Source organism: Geotrypetes seraphini, chromosome 19, assembly GCF_902459505.1.
Source record: "Geotrypetes seraphini chromosome 19, aGeoSer1.1, whole genome shotgun sequence".
Taxonomy (NCBI): domain Eukaryota; kingdom Metazoa; phylum Chordata; class Amphibia; order Gymnophiona; family Dermophiidae; genus Geotrypetes; species Geotrypetes seraphini.
This window is the reverse complement of record NC_047102.1, coordinates 40,898,520-40,914,743: the sequence shown is the minus strand read 5'-3', so window position 1 is coordinate 40,914,743 and position 16,224 is coordinate 40,898,520. Positions and strand designations below refer to the sequence as shown.

At 42.9% G+C, this 16,224-nt stretch overlaps 1 long non-coding RNA gene across 16 annotated transcripts in view; it reads right to left on the bottom strand.

The window, feature by feature from the left end:
- LOC117352217 overlaps positions 1 to 15,702 on the bottom strand; it is a 110,450-nt gene extending 94,748 nt beyond the window's left edge. For 13 of the 16 annotated variants that reach the window (XR_004537615.1, XR_004537621.1, XR_004537617.1 and 10 more), the window contains exons 1-3: positions 15,598 to 15,702; positions 11,331 to 11,488; positions 9,573 to 9,730 (exon numbers count right to left, since the gene is read on the bottom strand). This is a non-coding gene — a long non-coding RNA (uncharacterized LOC117352217). Of the gene's footprint in view, positions 1 to 9,572; positions 9,731 to 11,330; positions 11,489 to 15,415; positions 15,509 to 15,597 lie in introns of those variants that run through there. The other 3 variants (XR_004537613.1, XR_004537626.1, XR_004537612.1) reach the window with 3 other exon arrangements.
- Between the last annotated feature and the right edge of the window lie 522 nt (positions 15,703 to 16,224).

Sequence of the window (16,224 nt, the reverse complement as noted above, 5' to 3'; positions counted from 1 at the left end):
TTCATCCCGCAGCCAGCCTTCCAGGACATCCAGCAGCTGCCGATCCGCAATTGTTTCTGGAATTCCCATCAAACGCAGGTTGGAGCGGCGCGAGCGGTTCTCCAAGTCATCAAGTTTTTCCGCTTGGGAGCGTACCTGGGCCTGCAGCGTGCTCAAGTCTGCATTTCTGGTGTCAGAGGAGTCTTCTAGATTCGATACCCGCTGTTCCAACTCCGTGGTGCGAGCCGCTGCTGTAGCCAGTAGAGTTTCGATGTTTGACATTTGAGCCGATAGCGATTCCAGTTTTGAGGCCAGGACTTGCGCGACCGCCTCTTTAATGTCGCCCAGCGCTGCATCTGTAAGGTGAGTAGCCGGAGTTGCTGGGCTCGCCGCCATCTTGCCCTCAACAGGCCGCGCTCGTTCGCGATCTTTTCTTGCAGATCTAGCCTGCATGGAGTCCTGCGACCTCGTGAGATATTTGTCCATATAAGTACAGCGTCTCCCAATGTCGCCGCACCAGTGCTCGGGGGAGAACTCGTCCCGTAGCGTTAAAAATATTCAGGGCAGCCCCGGAGCGAGTAAGGAAACGTCCTCACTCGATCATGGCATCACGTGACCTCAAGTAAAGTTTTCTTTTTAAAGATGCCTTTAATTAATCATTTGATTAAGTCCAGCAAAGCTGTTAACTTCTCCCTACCCTAATGCACTTCCCTTTTTATGTACCTTTTCTCAATAAATATTGTAGTTCTCCCCCCCTTCCTATTGTACCCTTGTGGTTTTAATAACTAAGTACGTAAAAATGGTCTGATTTTTTGTATGTTTGTAAAAGTTTTTAATTATTATTGTACAACGCTTAGTATCTTAGGAAAAGCATTCAATCAAATACATGAATAAACTTGAAACTTATATGTCAGATGGAGTAAGTATCCAGTGTCAGAACAAGATCCCTCCTTCAACACTTTATATCGTCTTTTTCTTAAGAATCTCTCAAACCACTGCAAGCACACACCAGAAAACCCTATTTCTGGCAATCACGATCATGATAATGCCCAACATTCTGTTCGCCTTTTTTGAGGCCGCTGCGTATTGTACCGCCGGTTTCATTGTTTTATCCACCAAAACCCCCAAGTCCTTTTCTAGGTGAGTTGTGATTTCAGGAGGTTGTGAAGTATTCTTGTACGGTGCATATTTATGTCTATTATGTAAAATATCTGCTTTGTTTCTTCCTTCAGAGCATACAAAGGAGGGGACGTCGCTTTTGGCTTTACTGGGACAGGTCGGGGGACGAGCATCTTGGTTTTCCCCGGACCTTTATGCAGACGAGGGTGAGTAGTTTGCCTGCCATTTGCAAGAACATAACATAAGAAATGCCGCTGCCTGGTCAAACCAGTGGTCCATCCTGCCCAGCAGTCTGCTCACGCGGCGGCCCTCAGGTCAAAGACCAGTGCTCTAAATGAGTCCAGCCTCACCTGTGTACGTTCCAGTTTAGCAGGAACTTGTCCAACTTTGTCCTGAAACCCTAGAGGGTGTTTTCCCCTATAACAGACTCTGGAAGAGCATTCCAGCTTTCCACCACTCTCTGGGTGAAGAAGAATTTTTTTATGTTTGTACGGAATCTATCCCCTTTCAACTTTAGAGAGTGCCCTATCGTCCTCCCTACCTTGGAGAGGGTGAACAGTCTGTCTTTCTCTACTAAGTCTATTCCCTTTAGTATTTTGAACGTTTCGATCAAGTCCCGCCTCAGTCTCCTCTTTTCAAGGGAGAAGAAGTCCAGTTTCTCCAATCTCTCACTGTACGGCAACTCCTCCAGCTTCTTAACCATTTTAGTCGCTCTTCTCTGGACCCTTTCGAGTAGTACCGTGTCCTTCTTCATGTACAGCGACCAGTGCTGGACACAGTATTCCAGGTGAGGGCGCACCATGGCCCGCTACAGTGGCATAATAACCCTCTCCGATCTGTTTGTGATCCCCTTCTTAATTATTCCTAGCATTCTGTTCGCCCTTTTTGCTGCCCCCGTGCATTCTGCAGACGGCTTCGTTGACTTGTAGATCAGAACTCCCAAGTCTCTTTCCTGGGAGGTCTCTCCAAGTATCGCCCTGGACATCCTGTATTCATGCATGAAATTTTTGTTCCCGACATGTATCACTTTACATTTATCCATGTTGAACCTCATTTGCCATGTCGATGCCCATTTCTCAAGCTTGATTATGTCACGTTGCAGATCTTCACAATCCCCCTGTGTCTTCATTACTCTGAATAACTTCGTATCGTCCGCAAATTTAATCACCTCACTCATCATAACAGTGTCCAGATTGTTTATAAAGATGTTGAAGAGCACAGGTCCAAGCACCGAGCCCTGCAAGGTGTGAGTATTGGGTGAATATTTCTTTGTTTGTTTTTAACCTTTTTTTTTCCCTTTTAGAACGTTCTCAATTGACCTATCAAATTCAGCCCACCTTGCAAGATGTTGAAGATGAGACAGTGGACCAGACAGTGTTCACACAGCAATCATGCCCTTTGTCTCCTCAATTTGCCCTGCCGAGTGTCCCCTTGAGGGCGAGGGAGGTCCTAGGGAAAGGGTGTGTGAGGGCCCGTTGGGACAGGCAAGCTCGGGATGCACATAAGAATTGCCGCTGTTGGGTCAGACCAGTGGTCCATCGTGCCCAGCAGTCCGCTCACGCGGCGGTCCTTGGTCAAAGACCAATGCCCCAACTGAGACTAGCCCTACCTGCGTACGTTCTGGTTCAGCAGGAACTTGTCTAACTTTGTCTTGAATCCTTGGAGGGTGTTTTCCTCTATAATAGCCTCTGGAAGAGCATTCCAGTTTTCTAACACTCTCTGAGTGAAGAAGAACTTCCTTACATTCGTACGGAATCTATCCCTTTTCAATTTTAGAGAGTGCCCTCTCATTCTCCCTACCTTGGAGAGAGTGAACAACCTGTCCTTATCTACTAAGTCTATTCCCTTCAGTACCTTGAATGTTTCATTTATGTCCCCTCTCAATCTCCTCTGCTCGAGGGAGAAGAGGCCCAGTTTCTTTAATCTTTCGCTGTATGGCAAATCCTCCTGCCGCTTAACCATCTTAGTTGTTCTTTTCTGGACCCTTTTGAGTAGTACCATGTCCTTCTTCATATACGGCGACCAGTGCTGGACGCAATACTCCAGGTGTGGGCACACCATGGCCCGGTACAGCGGCATGATAACCTTCTCCGATCTGTTCGTGATCCCCTTCTTTATCATTCCTAGCATTCTGTTCGCCCTTTTTGCCGCCGCCGTATTGTGTGGACGGCTTCATTGACTGGCCACTCATAACTCCCAAGTCTCTTACCTGGGAGGTCTCTCCAACTACTGCCCCGGACATCCTGTATTCGTGCATGAGATTTTTGTTACATGCATCACTTTACACTTATCCACATTGAACCTCATCTGCCATGTTGATGCCCATTCCTCGAGCATGATTACGTCACGTTGCGGATCTTCATAATCCCCCTGTGTCTTCACTACTGTGAATAACTTTGTATCATCTGCAAATTTAATCACCTCACTCGTCTTACCAATGTCTAGATCATTTATAAAGATGTTGAAGAGCACGAGTCCAAGCACCGAGCCCTGCGGTACCCCACTGGTGACACTCTTCCAGTGTAAGTATTGTCCATTTATCCCCCACTCTGTTTCCTATGATCCAGCCAGTTTTTAATCCACGTGAGTATTTCACCCTCCATTCCATGGCTTGCAATTTTCCGAAGTAGTTGTTCATGCGGAACCTTGTCAAACGCCTTCTGAAAATCCAGATATACAATGTCGATCGCGTCGCCCTTGTCTATCTACTTGTCACCCTTTACTCCCTGAAAGAAGTGCAGCAAGTTCGTCAAACACGATCTGCCTTTGCTAAAACCGTGCTGACTGGTCCTCGTCAGCCCATGTCTATCAAGGTGATCAATGATGTGGTCCTTTATTAGCGCCTCTACCATCAGGTCAGATTCACCGGTCTGTAGTTTCCCGGATCTCCCCTCGAACCTTTCTTGAAGATCGGTGTAACATTTGCCAGCTTCCAGTCTTCCAGAATCTTTCCCGATTTGATTGATTGGTGAGGGTGCACAAGCAATGTCTCAGAATATTGCTAGCCTTACCACAGTGATGCAGATTCACACTAATGCAATGCTTGATCTCCATAGGCAGAACCAGGATCTCCATCAAATTGTAATGGATCTCCAGAGGCAGAATCTTGCGCCGATAAATATGATTGTGGAGCAACAGAGGCATAACCAGGGGATGATGAAGGAGGTCGTTAGACACAGTGAGGCTTTGCATAACTTAATGCTGTCCCGCACTGTGACCCCCACTTGTACTCCACAAGCTTCATTAAGTACGTTATTCAATTTGTATACTTGTTTAGATTTTTACTATTTAGGTCAATGGACCAGACTACGATAACAATATGTGCAATGCTTGATCTCCACAGGTTCAAACCATCATGTGTATACTGTGGCTCCACCAGCGGAACACCCTATGGCTCCCCATGCTTCACCCAAAATGGCACCAAAAGTATCTTCAAGCCCTATCATACATTGTGCGTATCCTCCCTGTTTGATGTTAAGCACGCCTCTACCCCCCCCTTCAGAATATGTGTACACCATTCCACATTGTAATTTCTCTTTTCAATGTCTGAAACATACAAATATATCCACTGATTTATATTCACAAGTTCGAATCCTATGGCTCCTCATGCGTCCACCACAATAGCACATCTCATGTTCAAGCCCTATCGTACATGGCAAGTAACTGCCATGTGCAAGATGTTCAAACCCCTACAATCCTTAACCATTGTTATTTCTACCATTTCTGGGGTGCGAGATAATAATCTGGACACCGCTTTTTCTCCACAGGTTCAAACAATGTATATAGTTTGGCCCCAGCTGCGGAACCACCCATAGCTACACTTGTGTCCCCCTCTATCCGGTATCTTCTAGCCCCATCATACGCAGTAAGTAACCTCCGTGTGCAAGATCTTCAAACCCCTACCCTCTTCCAGCTTATGTGTACCCCATTCCTAATTGTGATTTCTCCTTTGAAGATACCAAGATACCAGTGCTTCTTGGCGGGCAGCACACACGTTTCATGGATGGTCATCTCCATCATACGCGGGTAAGTTTTTTAAGTTTAATGGGTTTCTTTTGTCCTATCTTATGTATTGAAGGTGCCACCCATTGTCTGTCACTAAGTCATTGTGGTCTATTGTATAAACTAGGACCCACAACGTCTACGCCTGTGCAACCAACTAGGCCACCTAATGGCCTCGCAGATGCTGTGTATCGAGGTATGTGGCGCTCATATGCTTCCCTTTCTTTCATTTATATATAGGTTTTTGCAATCCTTATCCCCTTTTTTTTCCTCTTGCCTTCAGCGCTCTCAGCAATCTATAGTGAGGACACAGAGTTGCACCCATTCTAATGAGTTTCAGCGTGGGACACTGCTAATAAGGATACCACTGTTGTTTTGTGTGGACTACCCAAACAATTTTCCCGAAATTCATATCTTGTGCACCTGTTGTTTTTATGTGTTTGCACATGCCAAGAGATCCTTGAGACTGGGCTACGATCCTTTGGTGCATTGTTAAAGTTTTAAGACTGGGGATTTTGGGAAATAATTTTTTTTTATATTTTACCTTCATCTAGGCCATACCCCTGCCAACATATGCTCACACAACTGGGCCCAGAGAAGCTGGCCATCAAGGTATGTAGCGGTCTATGGCCTACATTCATTTCTTTGTTGTTTTTAAGCCTCCCTCACACATTTTTCTGGTTTTTTTTTTTCTGTTCTCTTCAGCACTATCAGCAGTGTTCCAAGAGTAACGAGCCTTGTTTAGTGGTTCAGCGTGGGACAGTGTGGACCCTTGATTTGATGTTGAATCATCCCCGAATTCAACAGAACCTTCATCTTTTGTGCATTCTAAGTTTTACTTGAAGTGCGTAATCTATGAGATCCTCGTGCCGGAGAGGATCCTTTTTTTCAGGTTACAACTGCCTTAATTGTGCAATGTTTCCAGTAAGGCTTTTGAAACTTAGATGGAACGTATCTTTATTGCCGGCTCACAGTTCCTGTGTTTTTAATTAATTTTGTGTACACATTGCCATAGCATTTATATTTATAAGATTGGACAATAATCATTGACTTTAGGTGGATGGTTTTTAATCCGTACTCTTCCATCTGCTTGATTATACTGTATTACAACCATTTAATCTCTTCCCTTTCAGCAATAGCAGCAGGGTACCCAGAGTAACAACACTTGTGTTCAGGTTCAACGTCTGACTGCGTCAAGATGTGGACTCCTCCCCGATTTAAACACCCCATCATGTCATGATTTTTTCTAGCAACTAGCCACACAAAAAGCCAACAAAGACACACAAGCAGTGTAAGCACAGAAACAAGTGAGCATGTATGCAAACAAACTTGAACATGCAAACAATCACATGAGCTGTGCTCTGCATGCTTTTTCCTCTTCTAACATTCCTGAACAAGTATCTGCATGACCTAAGCAAAACAGGAACCTTGGGAGACTTCAATTTCCCAGGAATAGACTGGAAACTAGGAGCCTCCAACTGCGGCAAGGAGGCCAAGTTCCTGGAGGTGCTAGGGGATTGCTTCCTGGAGCAAATGGTAAAAGAGCCGACAAGAGGCGACGCCACCTTGGACTTGGTCCTAAATGGTCTCACTGGACCGATAACAGAAGTAGAAGTCATGGTTCCACTGGGAACGAGTGATCACAATGTAATCAACTTTAAACTTGACATCGGGAAAGGGAAACATGTCAAAACCTTAACCACCACCTTAAACTTTAAAAAGGGTAAATACGATTGCATGAGAGCCATGGTAACAAAACGACTCGAGAAGATGGTGGACAAACTTGAAACAGTAGATCAGGCATGGTGCCTATTGAAAAATACTATTGCAGAAGCACAAGATCTCTACATTCCGAGGATTTCCAAAGATCGGAGAACTAAAGGCAAAAGAGAACCGGCATGGCTTACCATACAGGTGAAGGAAGCCATAAAGGTAAAGAAGGACTCTTTCAAAAAATGGAAATGCACGAAGACAACCGAAGCCTGGAACAAACATAAAGATGAACAGAAGAAATGTCACAAGGCGGTGAGGGAAGCAAAACAGGACTATGAGGAAAAAATAGCCCGGGAGGCCAAAAACTTCAAGCCCTTCTTTAGATACGTGAAAGGGAAAAAACCTGCAAAAGAGGCAGTGGGACCCCTGGACGACAAGGGAAGAAAAGGGTACATCAAGGAAGATAAACAAATCGCAGACAAACTAAATTCATTCTTTGCGTCCGTTTTTACGAAGGAGGACACCTCAACAATACCTGAAGCGGAGAAAGTGTTTGCAGGAGAAATAGAAGACAGCCTCACCACAGTTGAAGTGGACTTAGCCCAGATATACTATCAGATCGACAAACTTAAAAGTGACAAATCACCTGGACCGGATGAAATTCACCCGAGAGTCTTGAAGGAATTGAAGATTGAAATTGGAGAGTTATTGCAAAAACTTGCAAACCTGTCAATCAGAACTGGTCAGATACCAGACGACTGGAGGAAAGCGAACGTCACGCCAATTTTCAAAAAAGGATCGAGAGGAGAACCGGGCAACTATAGACCTGTGAGTCTTACGTCTGTCCCCGGCAAGATGATTGAATCACTGATCAAGGATAGCATAGTTCAGCACTTGGACACACACGACTTGATGAAACCCAGTCAACATGGATTCAGGAAAGGGAAATCGTGTCTGACGAATTTACTCCAATTCTTTGAGACCGTGAACGAGCAAATTGATAGTGGAAAGCCGGTGGACATAATATACTTGGACTTCCAGAAAGCATTTGACAAAGTTCCACACGAAAGACTTCTCAGGAAGCTACAAAGCCATGGCATAGAGGGAGATATACAAAGATGGATAGGCAAATGGCTGGAAAACCGAAAGCAGAGAGTGGGCATAAATGGGAAGTTCTCCGACTGGGAGAGAGTGACTAGTGGTGTGCCCCAGGGCTCGGTACTTGGGCCGATCCTTTTTAATATTTATATCAATGACCTGGAAAACGGAACATCCAGTGAGATCATCAAGTTTGCAGACGACACAAAACTCTGCCGGGCAATCAGATCGCAGGAGGACAGTGAGGAACTCCAGAGCGATTTGTGTCGGTTAGAAAAATGGGCGGAGAAATGGCAGATGAAGTTCAACGTGGAGAAATGCAAGGTAATGCATTTAGGCAGTAAAAATAAGGAATACGAGTACAGAATGTCAGGTGCAACTCTGGGGAAAAGTGAACAAGAAAGAGATCTGGGTGTACTGATAGATAGGACCCTGAAGCCGTCGGCACAATGCGTGGCAGCGGCAAATAAGGCAAATAGAATGTTGGGCATGATAAAGAAAGGAATCTCGAGTAGATCGGAGAAAGTTATAATGCCGCTTTATAGGGCAATGGTCAGACCCCACTTGGAATACTGCGTCCAACATTGGTCTCCCTACCTAAAGAAGGATATAAAACTGCTGGAGAGGGTGCAGAGACGAGCAACTAAACTAGTGAAGGGTATGGAGAAACTGGAATATGAGGATCGACTTAAAACACTGGGATTGTTCTCCCTTGAGAAAAGGAGACTGCGTGGGGATATGATCGAGACCTTCAAAATACTGAAAGGAATTGACAAAATAGAGCAGAGAAGATTATTTACAATGTCCAATTTGACACGGACAAGAGGACATGAAATGAAGCTAAGGGGGGGCAAGTTCAGGACCAATGTCAGGAAGTTCTGCTTCACACAGAGAGTGGTTGACATCTGGAATACTCTCCCAGGGGAGATTATTGCGGAATCGACAGTCCTAGGTTTCAAAAGCAAACTAGATGCATATCTCCTTGAGATAGGCATATAAAGATATGGTTGGCTATAAAATAAGCCAGGCGAATACCTAGCAGGGCCTCCGCGTGTGCGGATCGCCGGACTTGATGGACCGAAGGTCTGATCCGGAGATGGCGCTTCTTATGTTCTTATGTTCTTATGTTAAACCTTTAAATTTCAAGCATTGATTTGAGCACGGTTTTTAAGCCAGAGATCTTTTCTCCCTATTGGAAGGAGTTTTTCTCTCTAGCTGTGTTTCTGGAGCGGACTTTAGAACTACGTTCAATAAAAAAAAGTGTATATTAGATCAAATGATAGCCCTACTGAAACAGAATGAATGAATGGGGCTCTTTAAACATTTAAAGGTACCGCTCTACTGAGCTGGGAAGAGGAATTTTGGCAGGGAGTGAGTTGATCGCAGAGATGTTTAAGCCGAGTTAGGTGAAAATCTTGTCAGTCAATGAATCAAAAGAGAGAAGATATGTATGTAGAGTAGTTGAAAGCCCTAGTTAAAAAGAAGAGATGAATGGGGCTATATAAACCTTTAAAGTTACCGCTCCACTGACGTGGGAGGAGGGATTTGGGCAGGAAGTTAGTTGATCGCAGGGATGTGTAAAGCCGTTTGGGTGAAAACCCTGTCAGTCAATAAATCAAAAGAGAGAAAAAGTGTATATTAGATCAAATGATAGCACCTACTGAAACAGAATGAATGAATGGGGCTCTTTAAACCTTTAAAAGATACCGCTTCGCTGAGCTGGGAGTAGGTATTATGGCAGGAAGTGAGTTGATTGCAGTGATCTGTAAAGCCCGGATGAGTGAAAATCCCGTCAGTCAACGAATCAGTGGAGACAGTGCTGATGAGGAAAGAAGAGAGAGAGGCCTTTAAAAATGCAGCATTATGAGAAATAGACAAAATTCCAAATACTGTTTGAAAAGTACAAAACACTTTTACATGAAAAAGAGAGAATTACAATTCAATAAAGCACAGAATATATTACCAAAAAAGAGACAAGATGTGTATATAGATGAATTGAAAGCTCTACAGAAACAGAATGGATGAATGGGAGTATATAAACCTTTAAAGGTACCGCCCCACTGAGCTGGGAGGAGGGATTTTGGCAGGAAGTGAGTTGATTGTAGGGATCTTTAATCCGGGTTGGGTGAAAATCCTGTCACTCAATGAATCAAAAGAGAGAAGAAGTGTATATTAGATCAAATGATAGCCCTACTGAAACAGAATGGATGAATGGGGCTATATAAACCTTTAAAGGTACTGCTCCACTGAGCTAGGAGGAGGGATATTGGCAGGAAGTTGAGGTCAATCCAGGGATATTTAAAACAGGTTGGGTGAATGTCCTGTCAGTCAATGACTCAAAAGAGACAAAATGTGTATATTAGATCAAATGATAGCCCTACTGAAACTGAATGGATGAATGGGGCTATATAAACCTTTAAAGGTACTGCCCCACTGAGGTGAGAACAGAGATTTTAGCCGGTAGTAAGTTGATCACAGGGATGTTTAAGCCGAGTTAGGTGAAAATCATGTCAGTCAATGAATCAAAAGAGAGAAGATGTATATATTAGATCAAATGATAGCACGAGTGAAACAGAATGAATGAATGGGGTTCTAGAAACCTTTAAAGGTTTCACTCCACTGAGTTGGGAAGAGAGATATTGGCAGGAAGTGAGTTGATTGCAGGGATCTTAAAGCCGGGTTGGGTGAAAATGCTGTTAGTCAATGAATCAAAAGAGAGAGGATATGTATGTAGAGTAGTTGAAAGCCCTAATTAAAAAGAAGAGATGAATGGGGCTATATAAACCTTTAAAGGTTCTTCCTCAGTGAGCTGGGAGGAGGGATTGTGGCAGGGAGTGAGTTAATCGCCGGTAGGTATAAAGCCGAGTTGGGTGAAAATCCTGTCAGTCAATGAATCAAAAGAGAGAAGTGTATATTAGATCAAATGATAGCCCTACTGAAACAGAATGGATGAATGGGGCTATATAAACCTTTAAAGGTACCGCCCCACTGAGCTGGGAGGAGGGATTTTGGCAGGAAGTGAGTTGATTGTAGGGATCTTTAATCCTGGTTGGGTGAAAATCCTGTCACTCAATGAATCAAAAGAGAGAAGAAGTGTATATTAGATCAATTGATGAACCTGCTGAAACAGAATGAATGAATTAAAGGTTTCTAGAACTCCAAGGAACTGCTCCACTAAGATGGGCTCAGGGATTTTGGCAGGAAGTTGAGATCAATGCAGGGATGTTTAAAACAGGTTGGGTGAATGTTCTGTCAGTCAATGAATCCTTAAAGGTACCGCTCCACTGAACTGAGAAGAGAGATTTTAGCAGGGAGTGACTTGATCGCAGGGATGTTTAAGCCGGGTTGTGTGAAAATCCTGTCAGTCAATGAATCAAAAGAGAGAAAAAGTGTATATTAGATCAAATGATAGCACCTACTGAAACAGAATGAATGAATGGGGCTCTTTAAACCTTTAAAAGATACCGCTTCGCTGAGCTGGGAGTAGGTATTATGGCAGGAAGTGAGTTGATTGCAGTGATCTGTAAAGCCCGGATGAGTGAAAATCCCGTCAGTCAACGAATCAGTGGAGACAGTGCTGATGAGGAAAGAAGAGAGAGAGGCCTTTAAAAATGCAGCATTATGAGAAATAGACAAAATTCCAAATACTGTTTGAAAAGTACAAAACACTTTTACATGAAAAAGAGAGAATTACAATTCAATAAAGCACAGAATATATTACCAAAAAAGAGACAAGATGTGTATATAGATGAATTGAAAGCTCTACAGAAACAGAATGGATGAATGGGAGTATATAAACCTTTAAAGGTACCGCTCCACTGAGCTGGGAGGAGGGATTTTGGCAGGAAGTGAGTTGATTGTAGGGATCTTTAATCCGGGTTGGGTGAAAATCCTGTCACTCAATGAATCAAAAGAGAGAAGAAGTGTATATTAGATAAATTGAAAGCCCTACTGAAACAGAATGGATGAATGGGGCTATATAAACCTTTAAAGGTACTGCTCCACTGAGCTAGGAGGAGGGATATTGGCAGGAAGTTGAGGTCAATCCAGGGATATTTAAAACAGGTTGGGTGAATGTCCTGTCAGTCAATGACTCAAAAGAGACAAAATGTGTATATTAGATCAAATGATAGCCCTACTGAAACTGAATGGATGAATGGGGCTATATAAACCTTTAAAGGTACTGCCCCACTGAGGTGAGAACAGAGATTTTAGCCGGTAGTAAGTTGATCACAGGGATGTTTAAGCCGAGTTAGGTGAAAATCATGTCAGTCAATGAATCAAAAGAGAGAAGATGTATATATTAGATCAAATGATAGCACGAGTGAAACAGAATGAATGAATGGGGTTCTAGAAACCTTTAAAGGTTTCACTCCACTGAGTTGGGAAGAGAGATATTGGCAGGAAGTGAGTTGATTGCAGGGATCTTTAATCCTGGTTGGGTGAAAATCCTGTCACTCAATGAATCAAAAGAGAGAAGAAGTGTATATTAGATCAATTGATGAACCTGCTGAAACAGAATGAATGAATTAAAGGTTTCTAGAACTCCAAGGAACTGCTCCACTAAGATGGGCTCAGGGATTTTGGCAGGAAGTTGAGATCAATGCAGGGATGTTTAAAACAGGTTGGGTGAATGTTCTGTCAGTCAATGAATCCTTAAAGGTACCGCTCCACTGAACTGAGAAGAGAGATTTTAGCAGGGATGTTTAAGCCGGGTTGTGTGAAAATCCTGTCAGTCAATGAATCAAAAGAGACAAGATGTGTATATGAGTTCAAATGATAGCCCTAGTGAAACTGAATGGATGAATGGGGCTATATAAACCTTTAAGGGTTCCGCCCCACTGAGCTAAGAACAGAGATTGATTGCAGGGATGTTTAAGCCGGGTTGTATGAAAACCCTGTCAGTCAATGAATCAAAAGAGAGAAGTGTATATTAGATCAAATGATAGCCCTAGTGAAACAGAATGGATGAATGGGGCTATATAAACCTTTAAAGGTACCGCCCCACTGAGCTGAGAACAGAGATTGATCGCCGGGATGTTTAAGCCGGTTTGGATGAAAACCCTGTCAGTCAATGAATCAAGAGAGAGAAGAAGTGTATATTAGATCAAATGATAGCCCTACTTAAACAAAATGAATGAATGGGGCTCTTTAATCCTTTAAAGGTACCGCTCTACTGAGCTGGGAAGAGGAATTTTGGCAGGGAGTGAGTTGATCGCAGAGATGTTTAAGCAGAGTTAGGTGAAAATCCTGTCAGTCAATGAATCAAAAGAGAGAAGTTGTATATATTAGATTAAATGATAGCACTAGTGAAACAGAATGAATGAATGGTGTTCTAGAAACCTTTAAAGGTTTCACTCCACTGAGTTGGGAAGAGAGATATTGGCAGGAAGTGAGTTGATTGCAGGGATCTTTAAGCCGGGTTGGGTGAAAATCCTGTCAGTCAATGAATCAAAAGAGAGATGTGTATATTAGATCAAATGATAGCCCTACTGAAACAGAGTGGATGAATGGGGCTATATAAACCTTTAAGGGTACCGCCCCACTGAGCTGAGAACAAATATTTTAGCAGGGAGTGAGTTGATCGCAGGTATGTTTAAGCCAGGTTGGGTGAAAATCCTGTCAGTCAATGAATCAAAAGAGACAAGATGTGTATATTTGATCAAATGATAGCCCTACTGAAACAGAATGGATGAATGGGGCTATATAAACCTTTAAGGGTACCGCCCCACTGAGCTGAGAACAAATATTTTAGCAGGGAGTGAGTTGATCGCAGGTATGTTTAAGCCAGGTTGGGTGAAAATCCTGTCAGTCAATGAATCAAAAGAGACAAGATGTGTATATTTGATCAAATGATAGCCCTACTGAAACAGAATGGATGAATGGAGCTATATAAACCTTTAAAGGTACCGCCCCATTGAGTTGGGAAGAGAAATATTGGCAAGAAGTGAGTTGATTGCAGGGATCTTAAAGCCGGGTTGGGTGAAAATCCTGTTACTCAATGAATCAAAAGAGAGAAGATATGTATGTAGAGTAGTTGAAAGCCCTAATTAAAAAGAAGAGATGAATGGGGCTATATAAACCTTTAAAGGTTCCTCTTCAGTGAGCCGGGAGGAGGGATTTTGGCAGGGAGTGAGTTGATCGCCGGTAGGTATAAAGCCGAGTCGGGTGAAAACCCTGTCAGTCAATGAATCAAAAGAGAGAAGTGTATATTAGATCAAATGATAGCCCTACTGAAACAGAGTGGATGAATGGGGCTATATAAACCTTTAAGGGTACCGCCCCACTGAGCTAAGAACAGAGATTGATTGCAGGGATGTTTAAGCCGGGTTGGATGAGAACCCTGTCAGTCAATGAATCAAAAGAGAGAAGTGTATATTAGATCAAATGATAGCCCTAGTGAAACAGAATGGATGAATGGGGCTATATAAACCTTTAAAGGTACCGCCCCACTGAGCTGAGAACAGAGATTGATCGCAGGGGTGTTTAAGCCGGGTTGGATGAGAACCCTGTCAGTCAATGAATCAAAAGAGAGAAGTGTATATTAGATCAAATGATAGCCCTACTGAAACAGAATGGATGAATGGGGCTATATAAACCTTTAAAGGTTCCGCCCCACTAAGCTAAGAACAGAGATTGATTGCTGGGATGTTTAAGCCGGGTTGGATGAAAACCCTGTCAGTCAATGAATCAAAAGAGAGAAGTGTATATTAGATCAAATGATAGCCCTACTGAAACAGAATGGATGAATGGGGCTATATAAACCTTTAAAGGTACCGCCCCACTGAGCTGAGAACAGTGATTTAGCAGGGAGTGAGTTGATCGCAGGGATGTTTAAGCAGGGTTGGGTGAAAATCCTGTTAGTCAATGAATCAAAAGAGAGAAGATATGTATGTAGAGTAGTTGAAAGCCCTAATTAAAAAGAAGAGATGAATGGGGCTATATAAACCTTTAAAGGTTCCTCTCCAGTGAGCTGGGAGGAGGGATTTTGGCAGGGAGTGAGTTCATCGGCGGGAGGTATAGAGCCGAGTTGGGTGAAAACCCTGTCAGTCAATGAATCAAAAGAGAGAAGTGTATATTAGATCAAATGATAGTCCTACTGAAACAGAATGGATGAATGGTGCTCTTTAAATCTTTAAAGGTACCTCTCCACTGAGCTGGGAAGAGGGATTTTTGCAGAGAGTGAGTTGATCGCACAGATGTTTAAGCCGGGTTAGCTGAAAATACTGTCAGTCAATGAATCAAATGAGAGAAGATGTATATATTAGATCAAATGATAGCCCTCATGAAACAGAATGAATGAATGGGGTTCTAGAAATCTTTAAAGGTTTCACTCCACTGAGTTGGGAAGAGAGATATTGGCAGGAACTGGGTTGATTGCAGGGATCTTTAAGCCAGGTTGGGTGAAAATCCTGTAAGTCAATGAATCAAAAGAGAGAAGATATGTATGTAGAGTAGTCGAAAGCTCTTATTAAAAAGAAGAGATGAATGGAGTTATAAAAACCTTTAAAGATACCGCTCCACTGACGTGGGAGGAGGGATTTTGGCAGGAAGTTAGTTGATCGCAGGGATGTATAAAGCCGTTTGGGTGAAAACCCTGTCAGTCAATGAATCAAAAGAGAGAAGTGTATATTAGATCAAATGATAGTCCTACTGAAACAGAATGAATGAATGGGCTTTTTAAACCTTTAAAAGGAACCTCTTCGCTGAGCTGGGAGTAGGGATTTTGGCAGGAAGTGAATTGATTGCTGTGATCTGTAAAGCCCGGATGAGTGAAAATCCCGCCAGTCAACGAATCAGTGGAGACAGGGCTGTTGAGGAAAGATGAGAGAGAGACCTTTAAAAATACAGCATTATGAGAAATAGTCTAAATTCCAAATACTATTTGAAAAGTACAAAACACTTTTACATGAAAGAGAGAGAATTACAATTCAATGAAGCACAGAATATATTACCAAAAAAGAGACAAGATGTGTATATAGATGAATTGAAAGCGCTACAGAAACAGAATGGATGAATGGGAGTATATAAACCTTTAAAGGTACCGCTCCACTGAGCTGGGAGGAGAGATTTTGGCAGGAAGTGATTTGATTACTGAGATGTTTAAGTGGGGTTGGGTGAAAATCCTGTCATTAATGAATCAAAAGAGATAAGATGTGTACATTAGATCAAATGATAGCCCTACTGAAACAGAATGAATGAATGGTGTTCTAGAAACCTGTACATGTACCGCTCCACTAAGCTGGGAAGAGAGATTTTGGCAGAAGTGAGTTGATTGCAGGGATCTTTAAACCTGGTTGGGTGAAAACCACA